Source organism: Rhea americana, unplaced genomic scaffold, assembly GCF_003343005.1.
Source record: "Rhea americana isolate MKP2758 unplaced genomic scaffold, rheAme1 scaffold_138, whole genome shotgun sequence".
Classification (NCBI taxonomy): Eukaryota; Metazoa; Chordata; class Aves; order Rheiformes; family Rheidae; genus Rhea; species Rhea americana.
This window is the reverse complement of record NW_028185461.1, coordinates 1,426,534-1,442,276: the sequence shown is the minus strand read 5'-3', so window position 1 is coordinate 1,442,276 and position 15,743 is coordinate 1,426,534.

Here is a 15,743-nt window from a genome sequence, read left to right as displayed (position 1 = left end):
AGGCACAAGGAACAAAGGAAATAAAATACAAAGCCTTGAAATGCCTTGTTTAAACCCAGACAAGCCAAACCACATACACACCTACCCTGCTTCCATCAATTAAGTGTGGTTCAGAAGTATACAGATCAAATGTAACAGAAAGATACTACATTATTCCCAAACCAGGTATTAAATAAAGGTCGAAAATTTAGACATAAAGTAACACTTAAAGGAATCCAAAGAAAATGAGATGTGACAAGATGTAATTAAGTCTCCAAACAATCTTGGCTGTGCTCTCCAGTGATACCATGAATGGTGCAATGACTGAGGCAYATTTCTTGCAATGGAGACCAACTGGTTAAATATTGTTTTCAATAATACTCTATTTTTGTTCCCACGTAAGCAACAATCATTTTATCCTAAATGAAGAAAACCATGCCATAGAGTTACACATCCAGAATTTTCAGGTTTCCAGTCTTTTAATAGAAGATGAGGCAGAAATTTTACATTTTGCTTTTGGAAAAAAAGATAGCAGCAGTTTGAGTTTAAAGAAGAAAATCTTTTATTACATGTTTATTGTGTGGAAAACGGCATTTCCCAAACACTCTGCCTATTATCCACTTTGTCTGTGTAGACAGACTGATAKTATTTTAAGAGAAAAACAATTGCAGAGTTTTCTAAGCTGATAGTATTAATGTTACATGATTTATATTTTCAGCCTACTTTTCTTTTCTATTATTGATCCAGATCATTAACTATCAGAACATTAACTAAAAATGTCATTGTGTAACTCAAAAAAAGCTAAGTAGTGTAMCAGTTCCATGCAGCTGATGTAAATTAGTTCACATGAGTTGTAAATGGGTTTCTACTTCTCATTTTGGAAAAACATCTGAGGCAAGGAGTGATGGAGAAGCTGCCATGTCCACCGGTATGCTGTATTGGTATGTGCTGGGCTACTACCAGGATTCAATTGCAGCTCTCAGCTCCTGAATTACAGATAACTCACTAGAGGAATATAGCCATAAAAGGCAATTAAAAAAAAAGTAAGAATGTCCTGTCAGTGAAAGCAGCCCAAATACTAGGGACTGAGGATGTATAGGGAGGTGTGAGCATGCTGGAACTGCAAAGACATCGAGGGAAGTTGTAATGATTTGAGAATGTTTTCTAAAGTACACATGAGAAGTTTGCAAGATCTGTAGCAAAAAAAAATAAAAAAAAATTACAGTTTTTATACTCAGAAATCCTTGCAATGTCTTCCTCATGAAAAAGTTTTGCAAAAAGCCCATCCTGTATTTTCTAGACCACTTCTCAACAAGTATAATTTGAACTTCACAGAGACTGGTTCCTAATTGGCCCAGGCTCCATTGGGAACCCTATCCACGGTCAGACACTTAGCCTGATGTCCACCTTTCTTCAAACCTTCCACATGAGGAAGCACACTGCAGAACACTTGGCCAACATCACTAACAAAAGCACTTTTTCATTTCGTTATTACTAAGAAGACAGGAGAAATAAATTCAGGTGGTGCCTATTTAAACTGAATTGAGTCACTTCTGGTGGGTCTGCCTTGGCACCTCCCATTCYGAATGAGCAACATGATCTTCAGGTGAGCCTCCAGTTCTTGTTCTGCCCTTGACAGAACAAGGGGCACATAGCTGTAGTCTGCGGATGCTCCACCTACATGCAACAAATGGCAACTTTCRTTTTCTTTCATTTGGAAGCAAAGGCAGATGAGCCTAGAGGAACTCAGCCCTTAGGGGCTCATCCAGTGCAAGGGTGAAGTGATGCCATGGACCTTCCTCCCAGGTCATGCAGGGAGGGCTCCTAGCTGGAGACTGAGCACTCACAACCATAATCTTGCTTTCCCTTTCATGTGCACAAGTCTAAATCACAAATACCGCTGCGGAGAGCTCAAAGCCATGCCTGAGGGGTGCCAACGTGATCAAACATGGGAACAAACACTAATCTACTGCAACTGGGCCTGCTMACCCCTGTGGAGAGACCCTCCATGGCCCTCCATTTCCCTGCTACAGTTGTGTGAGAAGCTCCAGTTCAGAGCTCATCCACATTCCTGCCCTCAGTAGAATAATTTGCTGAGTTAAACACATGATCCTGCCAGCCAACTATTCCCACAATTAATATAAGATGTCATGTTCTTAAGAAGCGAGTTATGTGTTTATGAAGGAAGATTGATATGATAAATAATGCAGTCCTCTTGGTGGCACTTTTGAATTACACAGCACCACTCTCATTTGAGAGAGGAACATGCTAATTACCCTTCACCAGTGAGGTTTCCTAATTCCACTATCCATAGTGCATCTTGATGGCATTAAGTATGCCTCTGTTTGCAGCTTTAATCACCAGTGCTGAGTCTAAGTAGCTCTCCGCTGTCACTAATGATTCCAATCTAAACAGTGAATAAATGTTGACAAAATACTCCCCAACACTTGCATTTAAAAGCTGGAAAGTTGCATATTTATTTCTTTATTTGCAAGGGACAAACTATCACGAACGCTGGCAGATGGGGCTTGTAAAGGTGACAGGCAGCAGGACTSTGGCATCTGCAGCACAAGGGACAGTGCCCTCTTGTGCAAAAAGACAGAAAAGGAAAGCTTTTTATCCGCCCACTCCCCTGGAGAAAGGATGAGCCAGCATTCAGCACGCTCACTTGGAAACCTGAGGCTCAGTTCACCACTTGGTCACTGACCTTTTTTGTGGCCTTGACAGAGTCACTTTGCCTCTTGCATAAATTACAAGACGCATGGTATGGACAAGGGCTTGCTTCAAAAGCTAATTCTTGTTTTCACATGAGGAGCACTGCCACATCAGTGAGCAACTAAAATAATTGCCAGGCACAAAGTGATTCATTGCCACCAAACTGTTGTGGTACCTCATCTCCCGCGCCCTCGACTAGGAGGCCTCTGTGGTAGGTCCCGTGACGCAGATCTCTGTCCCTGTGATTACATAGCCTAATTGTAGCCTGAAGGCATGCCTGGACGTACACATCACAGTTCAAGGGTACGAGGGGCAAATGTGTGGAAATGGTGCAGGAATTCAGGCTAGCTTTATTGCTGTGATGCGCTGAGGAAAGCCCAGGCAGGGGTCAGCGTACAAGTCTGCGACCTGACAGAAGAAATTAGGGTGAGCGCTGCTGATATTTCACCAACTGTCCTGAAAGAGGATGCACAGTTTGTGCATATGCATAAAGAAAATGTGTATTCTGGGCTGGAAACTAGGTCTGCCCCATTTCCTAGCCAGGTGCCCCAGACTCTGAGCACTCCATCTTYGTCTTCAAGGGTACCAAACCAGCACCTGGTGGCCAAAGTGCTGCTCTGGAAGTGAGGGATCAGCTCCCTTTAGCATGTCATTGCTGGGAGATTGTTCTAACCCCCCCCCCCCAAATTAGGGGGCTGCTGCTAAGTCTAAGCAATCGCTCAGGCTATTAGGGAAAGAAAAGGGCCAGTGAAGCCTGGGGATCTCAGACTAGGGCATGAGGAACTGCTGTTCCTCACCCATGCCCTTGGGTTTGCAGATAAATCCCACCTATGCTCTTTTTAGGAGCCCAAATTGCTGACTGCATCCTTATTCTTTGGGTGCCTTCTCCTCCTTCGATACGGAGGGAAAGTGCCAAGGCAGAGGGCAAGACCAGAAACACCCAAATTAGCGAATTTGTCTTCATATACCTTCCAAAACTCCTGGCTCCATGGCTACCTTCTGTCAATCAGCAGGTCCTCCATCCCTTTCCTATTGGCACTCCTCTTCCTCTTCTCCCTCTAGTGCTGTGTGGGATAGGCAGCCCAATTTTCCCTTCCCCATAATCGCTCTTTTCTTGGACACAAATTAGTCAACACCAGAGCTATGTTAATTGGTGACTAATTAATTTTTCAGTTCATTGGTTGAATGAGAAGAAAAAACAATTTGCCTTGTAGAAACCAAAACTGTTTCACCTGAACTGAAGCATTTCATTTTTACTTTAGAAACCTATTTGAAAATGACATTTGAAATAGAAATGTCAGTTTAATGCAAAAGAACTCTGGAAAAAGTTGAAATGAAACACTGACTTTCTTAAATTTCTTTGGTTTTCTCCCCCGGTGTGAAGGGGAAGGCACCAAGAAATGATTTGATAAATTTGACCTGAATGGAAGAATTATTTCAGCTGACTTAACATTCGTTTTTTGGAAAATGGCTACATCCCCAAAGTTTATCGTATACATTACTCTTACAATTGCAGAATTAGCATTCATAGCTGTTGCAGAGAAACTAAAAGTTACTGCAATAAATTAGCTACTACTGTACATGTCTCTCAGTATGTATATAGATAATTTTTTGTATACATGCGTGACACTGCCTTCTGAGCAGAATCAGGATACGCTTCTGTGCTGCGGGTCCTGTATTACCCGGAGTAATGGCAAAGGGCAGCTGCTAGCAGCTTTTACTTCTTAAAGGGTCTTAGTTCTTCTGAAGCCAGAAAATTGCTCCGAGTGGCTCTGAGCATTAGTTGTGCTGTTCTCGATTGCTACAGTTTTGTTGAAATATTTACTCAAGACTTAATAGCGCAGGCCTTTTTATGCTGTGACTAGCAGACGTAGGTTCAAAACCTGCCTTTTTTTGAAATGAATGCACAGATCTGTGAAAGACGTCAGCTTGCTGGCACTGCCTACTGACCCTGTCTGGTTACAGAGGAAAAGTGGGGGAATTTTAAGAGAAAAAGTCTTCATTCTTCTCCCCAGCCCTGAGAAGGTGACATTCAAAAACATCAAGGATCAAATAGGTATCAAACAGGGAAGGAGGAAATTGGAAAAGTGTAGTTAAAATGCCCCAGCTTTATTCATTTACAATCAAAATTTCAGAATTAAAAGTGTTTTGCTCAGGCGTAGGCAACCCAGACAATATCTATGTGGGCTTCCTCATCTACAGGCTTACCACAGCCCTTCAGCTGTGCTCCGGGGGAATCCTTAGCACAAAAAAAGGGATTATTACAGCTCCCATTACTTTTAGTGGCCTGATTTCTCTTAAAAGCTGTTCTACCAGACTTGTCTTTTCCTGTCACAGCTTGCCACAAGCTCACACGCCGTTTCCCTTCTCTGAGCAACAGAAAGCCTCTTTGATTATAATTCTGCCAGCACAGAGCCAATATGGGAGCACATACACTGTAATCAGTCAAATGCAGCCCTCTGAAAACTACCCCTTAGTGCAGTATACCCTCTAGCAAAGAAGTGCCAGGTAGATTGGGATTTTTGTGGTCTATGAATTGCAATGTGTAGAAGTTTGCATTCCTTTTGGAAAGCACAATGCATTTACCAACTGTTACATTGGTTTCTGTTACTCCTACGCTTACTGACGCGCTACTTGTTCCATGATAGTCAAGATCAAATAGATAGGGTTATATTTTGGTGAGACTGCTCAGAGAAGAGTCAAGGATGACAGCTGACACTTCACTTATGCCACAAACATACTGAATAGTCATTTTTGGGTATTTCAGGAAGATTAAGCTCAAGTTTGGGTACACAAGTCGATAAATATCTCAGTGGTGAACTTACTTGTTTAACTGCTCTGCCTTTTGTTTCCTGAACAATGAACCATGAAATCATGAAACAGTATGACCAACCCTGGATATTAATTACAAGGTTTTCTGGTATTTATTGCTTTTCTTAAAAACCCCAGATGCTAGATTTACTGAATTGCACAAAAGTTTTATCTTTTACTTAAAGTAGAGCTAGATGTTCCTGTCCCTTGCGGTTTCAAAGAGTACCCAACAGGAAGCAAGCACATCCTAAAATGCTTGGAAACCAAAAAGTAAATGAAAAAGTCAAATGTATTGCGTCTAAAATACGTTTATTTTAATTTTAAAGCTGATCTCATGATTTTTCAGGSTGACTCAGGGCTTTCTCCTCCACCATAGCCACAGCCGCAGCACTGGAGCACAGACACATGGTACTTTCTCCCTTTCTCAGGGGAATTTATTTTGTTTTTTGCTGTTTCCAGCTATTCACTTAGTCCTGAAGATCAATATGATGTAGGTGCCCCTACTGCATGAAATAACCATGCATTATATTTTKCTGAATCACTTCTTCAGTTCCTACAGAAAGTAGATCTACTGCCTTCCTTAGTTTCAATCTCATTTCTTTTTACTCAGTCCTTCCCTATTTTACAGTCTCCAGGTAGTTGCTTTTATCCTTATAATAAATTAATCTCCAGTGCCGTTTCTCAGTCTTATATCACTTTCAGAGGCACCAAGCTTCATCTCTTCAAGTCTATTCTTTTGTCTCCCTTGTGATGCTCTTCTCCGAGATGCTAGTCACTTGCACTCAAACCTTTAGTCCTAACTTTCATTTTTTAAAGTGGTTTATGACTTCTTCAATTTAGCAAGACATTACTGAATGAGGCTGGAGTTTGGCTTGTCAGCTTTTCCAGCAAGGTTATAAATCTGTTTATAAAACATGGATCTGATGAGAGGGTTGAAGAGTAACAGGCCATTTATTGCTAACAGGCTACAGATGCCAGTGCCTCTGGAACTAAAATGAGATATATTTTAAATAAAATTTAGTTTTGGCAGAATGCAAAACAGGTGGAGATACTATCAGGATGGTGCATTCTTAAAGGGCAATAAGTGAGCTGTGCCCAGAGGCCTAACGCAGCCTGATTCAGCCTCCTGCAATGTTCGCTGGTTAGATGAACAAATGGTTAAGATGATACACTTAAATCTATGCAACCTTAAATTCTAGCACCTTATACACTAGGATGCTGGGCYTCTGCCCAAAAGCAGAATGTAGTCCAGGATTGTCCAGTGGCATCTGTGGACGAATCCCATGAGACTGTGCTATTCAGCCTTCGCTGTAGTTGACACAAGCAACAGCTCATCCCAGCCAAGGAGCCCAGCAGCCGACAGGTTCCTACTGCACCTGACAGGGCACAAGCCACAAGCTGCACCTAGTCCATAGCAGGGGAGGAGCACGTGTGAGGGAGGAAGAGGGATCTAGATAGGTCTCCTAGGTTACTAACACATGGTAATGATTACTCAAGTTTTAGCCACAATGTCCCTGTGAGATTACGTTTCATCCGAAACTTCTTAATGAGCAGTTACATACTCAGAGTAGCAGCGGGACAGAAGGGGCCCCACACCAAAATCTGCCCTTTCCGCAGGAAAGATGCATTGCAAATTAGGTGCAAATATTCCCTCAACACACATTGTTAATGCGGAAAAACGAATCTGTTTTACTGCCTATCCGCAAGAGCTCCGAGTTAAGGCAGCGTGACTCRCGTGCGAAGCTGGGCTGCTTTCTCCGTGCAGGTTTGTGCAGGCAGCAGTAGGCAATTACCCCTTGCAGTACTCGCGGCTGCCTCGCTGAGCAGGACAGAGACTGCACGCGGAAGGAGGAATTTATCCTTCACCTCCTAGGGAACCTGCAGCATCCCCAGCTGCCAGGGCCTTGTCCAAACCCTGAACGCTTGTCTGGCGCAGCAAAGGGAGCGCAGCCCATGTCTCTTGTGGATACACCTCAGTGCCTCCAGTCAGCCATGCCAAAAAGTTAGGGGACTGAATACATTTCTATTATAACATACCATTAAGTATCATGAATAAAAGACAGCCAGAAAAGCCCGCATACCACGCTATCACTGCCCCTAAAAAAAACCTGGGATCTAAACGCTATATTCTTCAGCCCCACCTACTGGCACCTCATCTGTTAGCTCTTTGCACACACAGCAGTGAAGCGTTTCCACGAGCACAGATGTGCGGTGCTCCCGAAAGGGCACGCTCCTCCTCCGCCACTTCCTTCAAACCCCGCAGCTGGTGGAGGGCTCGAGGGCGGGCAGCCAAACCCGCTTCAGAATCGAGCACTGGCGTCTCACCCCGTTAAAACCTGTCACTGTGTTCTTTATGGAGAAGGGACAGTGGCAAAAGCCACCAGTTAGGCAGGCACATAAAGAAAAAATAACCTTTGGACAGGCTCTTCCTGAAAATGCAGCATTTCCTTGGAAGCGAGTCCAGTGGGGAGAGTTATTATGGGAAGATTTACTTCCACTGGGATGCCAGGCTTTTAATATCACCCTTTTTAAATAATGTACATTTCAAAAGGTTATTTTACTGCGGGAAAAGGTTAACGCTATTGTTAGTTTCTCTCCTGCCTATCATGGATCAAGTGCCTTATGACATCTCCTAGTAGAAGAAATAAATGTAGTATTACCTGGCTCGGGCATAGCTGTATCAGAAGCACTGGATGAAGGCCAGCAGCAGGGCAGCCTGGATGCATAGTCTCACTGCAGAGCTTCTCCTCGTGCTTGGAGAGGTCCTGGTCTGGAGGGTTAGTGTTGCTGTTGGATCTCCTGCTGTGTCAGCCCACAGAGCATCTGAATCTTTACCATCTTGCATCTTGCAGTGCACTTTGGGCAAAAGCAGCACAAACTGCACATTGGCTGCTGCTTTTGGAAGAAGGCAGTCAGCAAATCCCACTTGGATTCACAGCATCCCACTCTTTCCCCCTGCTCTCCCAACACGGTGGCCTGAGGTTCTTTTGCGGAGGCCAGGAGTAGCCACAGAAGCTAAATGGCCCTGGATGCTCATGCAGGAGATGATGCCTGTCACTGCAGAGCCTAGCATCTTGGAGAAAAGATGCTGTAGAGTCACAGGTGCTTATTACTAATGCATAGCAAAGGCACATCTGGGTGCATGCAAGGCACAACATGCCCAGCTCAATTCCTCACAGTGCGTCTGGACACATCCTTGAGAAGTGGTGCTAAGGGGATCATTTTAAAAAAATCTATTTCCTGCCTTTGCACTTCCCTGGACACCTCACCAAGTCCAGTCACTTGAGTTTTGATGCCACCTGGTTTCAGTTTATTAGTGCTTCAGTCGCTGGCTCAATTGTGCTGCTGATGACTTTGCATTAGCTTTGACTGTTATGTACTGAGGGTTATTAAACCAGCTGGCAGGTGTATCAATTTACCAAGCATGCCTCTTCTCTTTCCTCCTCTGTTGCTGCAACAGTGGGCAGAGGTGCAGTGATCTGAAGATGCCCCTGGGAAGGGAATGCCATGCTTTGCAGAAGCAGGGCTGYGATGGAGGGGAAATCAGAGGTTAGGTTGAGCCAGAGCAGACCAGAGAGGACTTCTCAGCCCTTCTCTTGCTCCAGGTGCAGGAGTGGGTGAGGATCCCAGTGGTGGACCAGCACCTTGAAGGAGGAGGAGAGAATCAAGAGGTGCTGCTGGGTGAAGTGAAGCCTCATTTCCCCGAGACTGTTGCTTCTCTGAGCACCTCAGCCTGATTACTCTCCCTCTCTCTCTGAATAAATCAAGAATGTCACCTATCAAAGCATCTATAGTCATGCTCGGTGGCCTGGGACGTGCTTTCAAGGCAGCAGAAGATGGAGGAAGATGGCTGGCTGGTGCTCCGGGACAGATCCATGTGCAGGGCCTGCAGTGTGGCCTGGGAGCTACACAGAGGCCAACAGATGTATGGCAAGGAGACTCACCTATGTTGAGACAGCGAACAACACGGGGAGCTGCCAGGCCTGAGCAGGCAGCTGGAGCTGCCAAATAGTGGCTGCTGCCTGGCTCCAGGAACATGGGGTACGTGGCTCTGGGATCACGGAGGGCAGCTGGCAAGGACTGCGGCAGCACTGGCAGACAAGCAGCAAGTGGGAGGGAGCCAGGAAACAGCTCCAGAGCAGCAGCACCTGCAGCCTGAGGAATAACTACAAGCATATACAGCAGGCACTGATGAAGAGCTGGGAAGTCCCCTCTGTTCCACTTTGGCTCATCAAAATCCCTAATTTTCTCACAGCCCTACTTCTGCAAAACATGGCACTCCCATCCTGGGGTGTCTTTGTGTTGCTGCACCTCCGCCCGCTTCCTAATACAGCATCAGGAATCGGGTCSGTGCCCAAGGAAACCAAAGTACCTACTAATGGAAGGTGCTGCAGAAATGTGAGCCCCGAGTGCTAACGGGCAGGGCTGTGAGAGTGAAAATACCACATATAGAAACCCACCACGTGGCCATCACAAATAGTTCAGACCCTGGGTCTGGAGCCAGCCCAGTAACCGTGTTACAACCTCACATCTGCTGCTATGCCACCACCTCTTCATGTTAAAGACCTGCAAAGCACTGAAATACTCCCTGGGGACCTCTCTGCTTAACCAAGCCTCTCAACCATGCTGACGTAGTGCATCTGCAGGTGGGTGGCCTTGGATAAACCTACAGGCTGGACGATTTCAGGTGAATCTAAATAAATATCTTAACTGTGGACAGCTCTAACTGAACCTGTGCACCAATCTGAGCTCCACTGCTGGTTAGCTAATGAGTTTCCTAACTAAATCATTAATTCTGTCTGCTCCCTGTTAACCTCTTCTTCCAATCTCATCAAGAGAGATGAGGAAACATGAGTCATATAGCAAAGGAACTTTGCTATTATTCTGTAATTTACTGATACAGTAACTTGCAACACTTGCTGGGATTAAGTTTTTTCCCACCGTAACCTCACTGCCTTTAGTAATATTACAGCTAGGAAGAGTTTGTCTTGCTCTATGTGAAAAAGTGGCCTAAAATAAGGAAGGAAAGGAGGGAAAGAGTTTCTGGCTCTAGCCCCAAGATTAGATCTGTCCTAAGCAGAAGAAACGCACAGTGATAGATGGTAAGATTTATAATGGATCCTTTGGGAAAGGCAGTTATGCAGTGTGGTTTGCAATCTGCAATCCCAGCACATTCTGCAGCTCACGTGCGGTTTAATTCAAATTTAATTTATTTCAAGGGTAACTTTTCTTGGGCCAGCACATAKTAGCATCATACACACCTGTAAGCACGCAGCCAAAGAGCATAGCAAAACAGCTTCCTGATTGAAATGAGTAATCAGAAAGTACTATAGCAGTTGCTGCTTTGATTTGCTTTACTCAGCGACACAGCCTGCCATGTGGCCGTGGCTCTGTGTTGTAGTACTGTGCCCCAGTGATAGAGAGCATTAGAGAAGAGGGGAGCTTCTCTTCCTGCTAGACATGCCAACTGCTATACCATTTTGAAGGCTTTTACTTTCAACTTTGGTGCAATGGCTGGCTGTTTTGGCTTAGTTGATGAACAGGGCTGCTGGAAGTGCAGTTATTTAGTCTCTTTCTCTACTGCATGCATATGCTGTGCTCCTCTGGGGTACCTTGGGGACAATCATCTGAGTGGCATGTCAGGACCAGAGGCACAGTGCAAGGTCACACCAGATAGCTGGGAGCACAGCACAAGACTGACTCTCCCAGACACCTGCTAATTAGGTCTGTGAACTACCTGACCAAGAAAGGACTCTGCTTTCTAGTAAATATTAAAGGGTCTCAGAGGTATTTTTACAGACTCCTCTTGGATTTGACTCAGCTTCCAAAAGCTTTTCCTAAAGTGTGTGCCTCCCAGTTACTTGGAAAGGATTATGGTCTTTAAAAGATTGACTAGTTCAATGGACCAACTCTAGTGCTAAGCTGTGATTAGGTACCTCAGATCGACGAAATCATTTGCCAGCATGAATCAAAATACCTCTTTTCAAATCAAAATCTTGCTGCTTTGTGTCACCTACCTTTGTTTCTGTTCTTTCTCATTTCAAGCTCTGTGGCTTTAGCCTTGACCTTGTACCTGGTGCACAACAAATGTTTGCAGTCTTTTGCATCACTTAAAAGCACCAGGTAGCAGTGGTCTCAGCAGGTGAATATAAAAAGATATTCTTGTGCTTTCCATTGTTATCCAGTGTGTTCTTGGCTAGTTGAGCTGGATCCCACATGAAACATCAGGCTTTGCGGATGGTTACACAAAATCTGTACTCTTACCTTCTCCCATTGGAGTCATAGGAAGGATTCATGGCACCAGCATATTATATAAAAGGTCCTGATATGCCAGTAGATGTGTAACTTTCATATTCTTAAAGAAAAAAATAACATGAGAAATAATATTGTTTAAATACAAAAGAAAACAAATGCAACATTACCTAAAGTGATTGATTTTTGAGGACTAAATTCAAAGAGTTCAACTCAAGACATCTTAATGAGGTCTGATAGTTGCACAGAGGAGTGTAGAACTTTCTGAACAGAGAATGGTGTTAATTTACTGCTAGTTGGACTTCTAAAGGTTGGGACATCCCATTTTCTCATCACAAATTCAGAGACTCAAAGAAAGATGGAGTAAAATATAGCTTGTGCCAGGATATCCTTCTTCAGTAGACAAAAGGGGTTTTTTGTTCTTGGTCAGTATGGTCCAATATAGATTTCATTATGTAACTTTTTAACTGTCTAGTGTTATCGTTTCATTTTGTTTAAAGCCCTTGTTCCTGGGGTCCTGTAGGCATGTAAGAATTTCACTTTCTCTATAATTCTCCTAGTTGTAGAGGAAAGCTGAGCGCAATGCTCAAATATAGCATTTGAAAGAAGATGAACAATGTACCCTCAAAACTGTGCTAACTTGGAAGTACTAATTTTGTCTTGACCTGACTCTGGGGTCAGCAGTGTTGGGCAGAGGGTCTTCACCACACTTAGAGTCAAGCCTTTGAATTGGGGCAATTGCCTGATTTATTACTCGGTTAAAAATCCACCTACCGCAGTGTCTGGCARCGCTGTGTACTGATGAGACATAAGAGGTTAGCAAGTCAAATCCAGGGGCTGGATTTGAAAGGAGCTGGTAAAGAATATGATTCATAACTGTTGTAATTATTCAAACTAGCAATTGGGTGATTAAGTTCTGCATTTGTGGAGTACTGACTTGTTAGTATCCAACCACTGTGTGACAAGTGGGAGGCTGGTGATTTATGCTACTGGGATTCACTTTTCTAATGATTTTTGGAAAGCTGGTCCATCATCTGTAGTTGTTTGCACCTGTAGAGTAGTCTGGTGTGCTGTCTGTGGTGGTTTGTTACTCCTATTCCTCTGATTGCTCTGCTGAACACGTGTCTTTGCGTTGTATCATCTGGACTCAGATGAGTGAGGAGAAAAAAGGGGGATGTTAGAGAAAATTGGAAGTGGGATGATGGATGCAATGTGAGGATAACTCAAGCAACTCATGATACAAACATGAGGACATGTTAACAGAGGAATAAATGAACTTCCAGCTAACTGAGGTAACTGCAGGAAAACCATGCCTGCCTAGGAAAGTCCAGCATCTCCTTTTATACTTTATACATTGCTTAAGATATGCCATACCTTACTGAACCCCACTTTCTCTTTGTTGCTCTCCCTTTGACAGGGCTCATGGCAGTCAGCAAGGTGGTAGCTGGATGCAATATGGTCTGACATAGTCCTGCAGTATGTGACACTCGACGCTATTTTGAACAGCTGGAGGCTCCTTAGAGTGAATAAGGGGGGGAAAAAAAGATGTGTTTATATAGCTAGATTATCTACTGGAAAGCCTGGAAGCTGCACGTGATTGACGGTGGTGTAGGTTGTGGCATGTGGAGGCTAGCAAGAGCAGTGAGAGTGTGAAGGCCAGAGGATACCTTGACCATTTGTAGCCCCAGCAGCAGCTGTTCTCTGGCATGACAGGTGTCAGCAGAGCCTTCACCCTGTAACTGTGTCTCCAGCTCCTTCTAGCCATGTCCCTGAATGGCCCTGGAAAAGACCTGAGTGGTAGATTCCCAATGCCCTATGTGCTCTCCTCATGGGTGAACTGACTCTGCTCTATTTTTTTTCTGCCTCATAGAGGAAGGGGAGAAGTGTGGGGAGAGAGGTACAAGAGATATGGTGCAGAGAGGAGGCAAAGAGGGGGGCAATGCTTTTTAATAAGATTATACAGCAAAGCTCCTGAGAGGAGAGCAACGGCTCCTTTTGCACCACAGCACAACAGCCTTGAGGGTAAAGTAGGAACGCTCCCACACAAAACCTTGCAGAGCACTGTCTTCAAGGTAAGACACTCAGCCTGGGCATCCCAGCATTAGAAATGTCAGGGAGGACATCTCCTTGGCTTCATTCCCACACACAGAGTCCTGCTGTCCTGGCAGTACCTGGGTGCCACGGGAAGGCTGTGAGGCTTGTGCTGGGGAAGAGAGCTGCTTGCCAATGCAGGCCTAGCAGCTGTGGAGGTGTGAAATGCTGACACACCAGCTGCCAGGACCATTTACATCAGCAAGATTGGTCTCTTAGGACAATAATGGATGTAGGACAAATGATGATGGTGAGCTGAAAGTGCTATTACTCATTATTGAAACTTTGGATTGCTCTCTGGCTAGTGCTAAAACTATAAAGCCGGCAGCCAGTGGACAAGCCCTCAGTAACCTCTGCCACTGAACTAAAAGCTTTTGGAGGGGGAACAGAAGTGCTATAAATCTTCTGGGTGACATTAAACATTTGTCAGAGAAACACTTTGGACTTATTTTAATCTCTTCATTTCAGAGAGTTCATCATAACAAATAACTGGTGCCTCAAGCTTAGCCAGCGAATGCCCCACCTCTCCCTACTCCAAATGGAAGCTAGAAATGGCCTCTTAATAGAAAGGACAGCTCTGCTCATTGGTGCCTCTCGTGCACTGTGTGGTCTCTCAGCCTCTCCTAAATGGATACAGTCCTTGCAGTGTTTACACGTGCTGCCTATTATTGCAATGACACTGGGGCCTGCAAATGTTTTAACTCGTTCCCCCCCCCCCCCAAAAAAAAAAAAAAAACCTGTCCATTAATCTTCCTCAGTGCTTGGAAGCAAAGTAAATTATTTACGGTGTGGAYGTTATAGGGGATTGTTCCTGCATTAACATTTCATTTGGGAGTGTTAAATCTGTCTCTCATGGTAAGTTAGGGATTGCTTTTGTCAGGTGACTTGTCCAAAGATGAATCCCATCCAAGAAGCACATCCATGAGCAAGTATTCCTCTGCACAGACATTTCCTTGCTCACCATTCCCAGAGATGGAAGGAATGCCCAGAGCTCCAAATGAAGCAAATATCAGGGCCAAGGTGAATAGCTTTATAAACTGTATTTTAAGCTCTAAGTTTCTCTACTCACCCAAGTGAGAAATAACCCCGGCTAAAAAAAGGCAGACTTTATGCAAACTTCTCACATGTGTGGCTCTGCCAACGCACTTCCATTAGCATTTCTAGTATTTTGATCCTGGCTCTTTCAAGCCACAGTTCTCTCCCTTGATAACAACACTGTTATTGGCAGGTAAATTGGTTTCAGTAATGTGTTGGATTGGGCTCTCCTTTGTAAGACTTGCTAAATCTAATTTTAAATTAGGACCTCAGAAAACAAGTGACCCTTGATAATGTCCCCCGGTACCCAAATGAAAGATGTATTCATGTTCCCTGTGCTGAGCTTTCTTTGTCACTGCTTCCTCCCAGATCCCTTTCCTGCTGCTCAGTCTCTCTCCATGGTAGGACAGGATTAATAGAGCAGGTTGGTGTGACAAATTAGAAAGGGGCCATGCCCAAAKGTTGTAGTCAAATATTTTTCCAAACTTTGAAAGTTCAGTTATTAATATGAATTTTAGACATAACTGTAACATCTTAAAAAAAAAAGTCTTGGTGCGAACAGAAGAGCTTTTTGTAGGGAAAGCAACTTTGCGTGTCCGAATATAGTGTGTACATCAGAGCAATTGCTGTGGAATAGCTAACAAACTACACGTGCAATAATTTTCCTGTGTGCGTTAGCTTGTGTTGCTATATGCTGAGTGTCAGGACTTTCAGATTTTCTTCCTAGTCATCCTCATGACATTCGGGACAATGATTTTTCCCTCTAAGCCACAGCTAACCTCTCTGTGACTGGAATAGCAGAGCTGGTTGTAAAGTGCTCTGAGAGCCTCTGCTGAAAAGCATTAGATAAACATACTGTA